The sequence below is a fragment of the Triticum aestivum genome, chromosome 6A, assembly GCF_018294505.1.
Source record: "Triticum aestivum cultivar Chinese Spring chromosome 6A, IWGSC CS RefSeq v2.1, whole genome shotgun sequence".
NCBI classification, from domain to species: Eukaryota; Viridiplantae; Streptophyta; class Magnoliopsida; order Poales; family Poaceae; genus Triticum; species Triticum aestivum.
The window spans coordinates 255,128,576-255,136,379 of record NC_057809.1 but is presented as its reverse complement, the minus strand read 5'-3'; positions in this window follow the sequence as shown (position 1 = coordinate 255,136,379).

Genomic DNA, 7,804 nt, shown 5'->3' with positions numbered 1-7,804 from the left:
TAGCGCTGACCCTAGGGGTGGGCTATGTTGCGGTAGATACACCGTGGCACGGTGTACCGAGTCACCCGTTTGGTGTCTCGGGAACCCTGTTCACATCGTTCGGGGCCGTATGTGGAAACCTCGGCCGGACTCCCTGCGGATGGAACCTGGATAGGCGATAAACCTGGACTAGAGACTTAAGTGTTTAGGTAGGCCGTGGCCGACACCCTCGCTGGGCTTCCGCTTGAAGGTTGCCGAGTACATGTCGTGTAAACGGCGGTAAGTGGTGAAAGCGTGTATGACGAAGTACACCCCTGCAGGGTATAAACTATTCGAATAGCCGCGTCCGCGGTAAAGGACTACTTGGTTGCCTATACAGTTCATAGACAAGTTAATGGATACTACTAAAAGACTCAAGATAAGTGTGAGTACCGAGGATGGCCCTCTCGTAGGATGACGAGGGAGGATCCCCGGTGGAGTATTGTGTTGGTGAGTAGTGGACTCGTGTGCGAAAACTATTTTACTGGTGGAGTTCCGTAGGATAGCTTAGCCAAGAGTCAAAGCTGGCTTGCTGCATCAACCCCACCGCCTTCTTGAGAATAAGCATGTATAGTAGGTTCTGATGTAAGACTTGCTGAGTACCTTTGTACTCATGTTTGCTTATTTATTGTTTTCAGACGACAACACTGCCCCCTCCGATGGGTTTTATGTAGACCTTGACGTCGACGAGTGACTAGCCACCCAGGTGGTGATCCTGGCCATGGAGGGCCCTATGTAGATAGACAGGCTTCGAGAAGCCTTCTTTCTTTCTAGAGTCTGTACTCAGACTAGTTGCTTCCGCATGTGCTTGTATGTTTGTATGACTTGAGTGTCGGGTCATGTGACCCCTATCTGTATGAACATGTTATGTATGGCTCTCTGGAGCCTTTAAATAAAGTACTTGAGTTGTAGAGTTTTGTTGTGATGCCATGTTGTATGTACTCATATCGGGCATATTGTGTGTATGATTGAAATGCTTGGTATGAGTGGGATCCGACAATCTAGTTGTTTATCCTTGGCAGCCTTTCTTATGGGGAAATGTAGTCTAGTGTTCCTCGAGCCATAGTAGTCCGCTACAGCCCGGTTCACCGGAGTCCTGCTAGCCCAGCACTACTGTTCAGGACACTTGACTGGCCGGCATGTGTTTCACTTCGTCCCTATGTCTGTCCCTTCGGGGAAATGTCACACGGTGACTTCCGGAGTCCTGCCTAGCCTGCTACAGCCCGGGGTTCCCCGGAGTCCTGTTAGCCCAGTGCTACAGCCCGGAATCACTCGTTGATGACCGACATGTTCGATGTGATTCATGTATGCCTGTCTCCATAGGTCTGTGCCGCTTTGGGTTCACGACTAGCCATGTCGGCCCGGGTTCTCTGTCATATGGATGCTAGCGACACTATCATATACGTGAGCCAAAAGGCGCAAACGGTCCCGGGCCATGGTAAGGCGACACCCGTGGGATACCGTGCGTGAGGCCGCAAAGTGATATGAGGTGTTACCGGCTAGATTGATGTGACTTGGAATCGGGGTCCTGACATCCGGCGCGACAACGATTTTTGTCCAGCGGCGCGATGGGAGGTGGCTAGGGTTTCATCTACGAAAAAATTCGGGGGGAGACACCTATTTATAAGTAGAGGGAGCTAGGAGAGTCCAAATGAGGTGTGGTTTTAGCCCACATGATCGTTATCCAATGAAAGAGAGTATGGAGGGGGTTTAGATGGGTTATTGGGCTGTTTTGTAGGGGTGTTGGGCTGCAACACAAAAGAGACTTTTGCGGTTACTCGGTTAACCGTTGGGGGCATCAAACGACCTCCAAATGGAATGAAATTTGACAGGCGGTCTATCGGTGGTGTACCAAGGCCACTTGAAAAATCTCGAACCATTCCGAGAACGTTTTTCTCCCGCTCACGAAAAGAGACAAGAGGGGTGCGCCGAGTGCATGTGGGAGTGTCGGATTGCGAAACGGAAAACGGGGATAATGCTCGGATGCATGAGACGAACACGAATGCAAATGCGATGCACATGATGACATGATATGAAATGCATGACATGAACAAAATGCAAAACGAAAGACAAAAGCCCCACCATGAAGGGAATCTGATAACATAAAGCAGAAAATGGCAAGAGTCGAAGTTACAAATATGGAAAGTTACATATGGGGTGTTAGAACACTCCACCACTATAAGAGGATCTCGTCCCGAGATCTAAGGATGGCACCAGAGAGAAACGGAAGAGGAAGAGAAGAGGTAAAACTAAGTTGCTTCTTGGACAAACGAGTGAAACCACGAACCTTGAGAGGTTGAACGAATTGAAAGAAAGAATGCAACGAAGATGAACAAAGTTGAAAACACTCCATTAGGAAAGAGGAACAAGGAGCATTGTGAAAACCTTGGGGTTGCACAGGCATGAATGAAGGGCTCCCGTGACTACGAAGAACATGTAACCACTCCGGTTGAAACGGAATAAGCACGGGATAATACCGAAAGGATGCAGGAAGCACTCCGGTAGAAAAGAGAAGTGAAACTTGACAAAAATGGGAAGAACTTAAAAAGAGGAGATGACACACCGGTTAAATGGATAAGCACGAAAAGAACACGATCCTCACAATTCAAGATGATGGGTGAAGAGAGCAACATCATAACGCCTCCGGAAGGGAAAATAGAAGATAGATCATTGGAATAAAAGAATGGAGAAGAAAATGCCAACTTCTGCCACAAATGAGCTTGGAAAACACCCTTCCAAGAAGGTTAAAACGGAGTTGTTGGAAAACAACAATGACACGAATAAGCTTGTAGCGGGCTTATGGAAAACATCTCAAAATTATGAGGTGACGACCTGCCACTCACGGGAAAAAAGATTTTATTTAGAGCTAGAGAAGATAGAAAAGCTCCTTGCATTGAGAGGATAAAGAGAAAACTTGGATCGCAGATAATCACCGCAAAGAGCAACATTCCCAATGGAAGGCTTTAGGTGAAATCTATACCAAGATAATCTCCAACGAAGAAATTACTCGGTTGAAACACTCTCATGAACAAAGAGAAAAAGATGCTTTTAAAAATCTCATTCCTGACAACTTGTGAATCATGAAACACAAGGAAATTGTCAAAAAGGACATAACGCCATCTCAGAAGATAAGGTCGAACGAATTGCACTTTGGAATGCAAGATGAAGAATGCATGAACACCTCAAAAGAAAACATGTGTTGGGCACCATGTCTAATTTAGAGTATGTCTTGGCGGATCATAACTTCGAGAGAAAAACTTGAAGAACAATTGAAGAATGAAAAGTATCCTTGACGAACCACCATGTAGAACCTCCGTGAAGAACTCCGGTAAAAAAAGGATGACATAAAGAATGAGAAGTTGAAAACACAAGGTATAACCGAGAAAACTTGGAGCTCCAGGAAACGAAAAGGTGAAACACTAGAACCGAGAATTACTTCATCGTGAACAAACTCTGGAAGAATGAATCAATCACTTGGATGAAGCAAGAATAAGAATTATGTTATGCACATCCTTCAACAATTTAAATTGATGACAATAAACGGATTTGGCATACTACTTATTCTCATAGAAAGGATTAAAGAGAGGTATAGCGCAAACTTGAGATTGTTTTGATGGAACCACCGATGGGATTTGGAAACAACGAATGAATCTATATGATAACGAAGGAAGATAACTCTTGAACGAACCACCGTAAGAATTGAAAATGAATGAAGAAAAGATAAAGAAACACCGGGAAGAATTAGAGAACGAATGAAGATACTTTGAGGAAATTTAGATACATGAGAACTAAGAGATCATGAGCTGATTAGGGAATACTTGAACGATGCCCCGGAAGAATTTGAGAATGAGAGCTGAAAGCTGGAATGAATAATTCTGAGATGATGGCCTCCGGAGAATCAAACTGAAAAGACTCCTGAATTGCTCCAGATGGGTGAAAAGAATATCTCACAAGCTAAAACAACTATGAGAGGATGGCATCAAGCTAGAACCATGAATCTTCAAGAGAATGGAGCAAGATTTAGATGAAATCTCTTCTTCGATCTACAAATGCAGAGAATGACAATGAGAAACACCACCATGATTTGTTGATGCACTCTCGAATGAAGAATAAAAAGGTTGAGCCAAAGATGAAAACAATTTGAAACAATCTTGGAGAAAAACATATGACCGATGAAAATCCATTCTTATGTAACACTTTGAAAAGAATTTGGGAATAACTCCCGAAAATTAGAAGAGTCGGGTAAGATCCTGGGAAAAGACCTGTGAGTTAGGGCCCGCTCAAAAGATACACCATTGAATGATTTAAAAGAGAGATTGGCCGGTTGAATAAATGTCTTGAATGAGATAACAACCTCGAGATATCTTGAACCGATTAAGAATGCAAACATAAATCTCCTGAGATATCTTCAGCACTCCGGAACAAATGAATGGCAAAAAGTGGATGATTAAGAGGTGCACCAGTATGTGAAAACATTTGAAAGGAGGAAAAGGGATATGATCAAGACAGAAAGCTTGAATTGAATCCCTGGAGAAGAAAAAGAACGAAGAATGATTAGCTTGAAACTGTTAGGCATCTTCACAAGAGATCACCGGTTAAGAATTTTGAAGGAAAAGAATGAAAAGACTCCACATCAATAAAAGGATACTTGATTAAGAAGTCCGAGTCCTTGAAGAAAAAGGGTGGGAGGGCGGGGAAAACAAAGACAACTTGGGACGATTGAAACAAACACCGTTGAGAAAACTTAGAGTTGATCTTGCGGATGTTGAAAATGATCGAATCCACTTGAAGAGGAGCACACCGGTTGAGAAGAAATTGAGATGACAAACTCGATGATCAAGAAGGATTAGTATTCCCATAGAAATATGAGAACACCGCTTAGAATGGGGTATGGAATCAACACTTGACATTGAAGCAACTCGAATACCACAACTCAAAACAAAATAAAGGATTTGGCTTGCAGAATAAGACGGAACAAATACATATGATAGAGATTTACCCAATCCCATATCATGCATCTGTCAGGAAGATATTCTAGGAGCTACTTGAATTCCCACCTACAAAACTCTCGAAACTTTCTGGTTATGCAGTCAGGTGTTGGGGATACAGGGGAAGCATAATATCTCACCCAAACTGACAATCCCTACATCCAGCTGTATCGATCGTTCAACACATAACCAAGAAACCTTCGGAAACCATGTACCTCAACCTTTGAAAAGCATTCGTTATACAAGTTATGGCAATACTCCCAAACTCCCGCCCCAGTACTGGGTGGCATCGAGGTTATCTCACCAACAACTGCATAAAAGAGATTTTCGATGTCGGTGAACTCAGGTATTCCAGAACTACAACGATAAAATTGTGATGACAACACCTCGGAGCTCGACACTGCCACAACCCCTAAATGTCAGGAGGCACCAAGAACAATGTTCTCGTCACAAGACTATCGGAACAATTCCAAGATACCCGCGTGATCCTAATTTTTTAGTGAATTTTGAGGAGAGGAAATTCAAAACTTCTACGTCAGGAGGCCTCACCAGAGCGACGAAGGGACTGAGGAGTAAAAAGAATCCTACTCTCCGATATATATATAATCCTAAGACACAAAACATTTTGTTCTAGACTCAACAACGTCAGTGATTCGATCAAGCAGGGGGCTCCTAAGTCGGGGATGGCTCTGATTACCAAGTTTTAACACCCACGATGCGGCTATATCTCCCACATGTCGAGGCACGACTTAGAGGCATAACCGCATGGTGGTTTAGTCACAAGTGGGGTAATCTTCACACAATCCCATGTACTAAATAAGAAAGGGATAAAGATTTGGCTTACAATCGCCACTTCACACAAATAACAAGTTAAACATACATCATCCAGAGTACAATCAAAGGTCCCACTACGGAACCAAAATAAAGGAAGACAACCCCAAATGCTAGATCCCCGATCGTCCCAACTGGGCTCCACTACTGATCATCAGGAAACAAAACGTATTAACGACCCAGATCATTATCGAACTACCACTTGAGTTCGGTAGCATCACCTGCACTGGTTTCGTCGGCACCTGCAACTGTTTTGGAAGTATCCCTGAGTCATGAGGACTCAACAATCTCAGACCCGCGAGATCAAGATTATTTAAGCTTATGGGTAGGATAAGGTAATGAGGTGGAGCTGTAGCAAGCGCTAAGAAAATATGGTAGCTAACATACGCAAATAAGAGCGAGAAGTGAAGCAACGCAACGGTCGAGAAGCTAGAAGTGATCAAGAAGTCATAAAACAAGACTGTGTTCACTTCCCGGACACCATCGAAAAGAGACCATCACGGCTACACACGCGGTTGATGCATTTTAATTAAGTCAAGTGTCAAGTTCTCTACAACCGGATATTAACAAATTTTCATCTGCCACATAACTGCGGGCACGGCTCTTGAAAGTTTATACCCTGCAGGGGTGTCCCAACTTAGCCCATCACAAGCTCTCACGGTCAATGAAGGATATTCCTTCTCCCGGAAAGACCCAATCAGTCTCGGAATCCCGGTTACAAGACATTTCGACAATTGTAAAACAAGACCAGCAAGACCACCCGACTGTGCCGACAAATCCCGATAGGAGCTGCGCATATCTCATCTCAGGGCACACCGAATTGTCCAAGTTCCGGTAGGCCAGCCCAGAGTTGCCCCTGGTGCCCACCATCGGTTGACAGGTTGGACCAACACTTAGAGGAGCACTGGCCCGGGGGTTAAAATAAAGATGACCCTTGAGTCTGCAGAACCCAAGGGAAAAAGGCTTAGGTGGCAAATGGTAAAACCAAGGTTGGGCCTTGCTGGAGGAGTTTTATTCAAGGCAAACTATCAAGGGGGTCCCATAACCCCAACCGCGTAAGGAACACAAAATAAAGGAACCTAACACCGGTATGACGGAAACTAGGGCGACAAAAGTGGAACAAAACACCAGGCAAAAGGCCGAGCCTTCCACCCTTTACCAAGTATATAGATGCATTAATTAAAATAAGAGATATTATGATATCCCAACATATCCATGTTCCAACATGGAACAGACTTCAACTTCTCCTGCAACTAGCAACGCTATAAGAGGGGCTGAGCAAAAGCGGTAACATAGCCAAACAACAGTTTGCTAGGAAGGTGGGTTAGAGGCTTGACATGGCAATATGGGAGGCATGATAAACAAGTGGTAGGTAGCTCGACATAGCGATAGAGCGAACAACTAGCAAGCAAAGATAGAAGTGATTTCGAGGGTATGGTCATCTTGCCTACAATGTTCTCAGAGTTGTCGAAAGATTGACCCTCGTTAGCATACTCAACAGGTTCCTCGTTCAACAGGTTCCTCGTCTCCCGGCTCTACCCAACGCGAGAACACAAGCAATGGAACAATAATCAATCACGGTGCAATGCACAAGCAACATGATGCATTACATGGCATGATATGCAAGATATGATATGCAATGCATATGCATACTCCAAAAGGAAAAGAATGAACAAAGCATCAACTTGGCAAACCAAATATGCCGCTGGAAAGATGAGATGATTTCGGTTGAAAGCGATATAAAGATCACCGGAAACGAATGCACGGTTTGCAAATGACAAGCAAAACAAGGATGATGCGAATCTGCGATTAACATCATGATGCCACTTAGAATGCAACAAGAAACTAAGCTACTACACTCCAACATAGAAACAAAGCATATGGCAGTGATGTACAAGAGATTCTTGACAAAACATGAACACTGAACTACGGTTAAATCACACTAGAACAGGTTCAAACAAGCATGG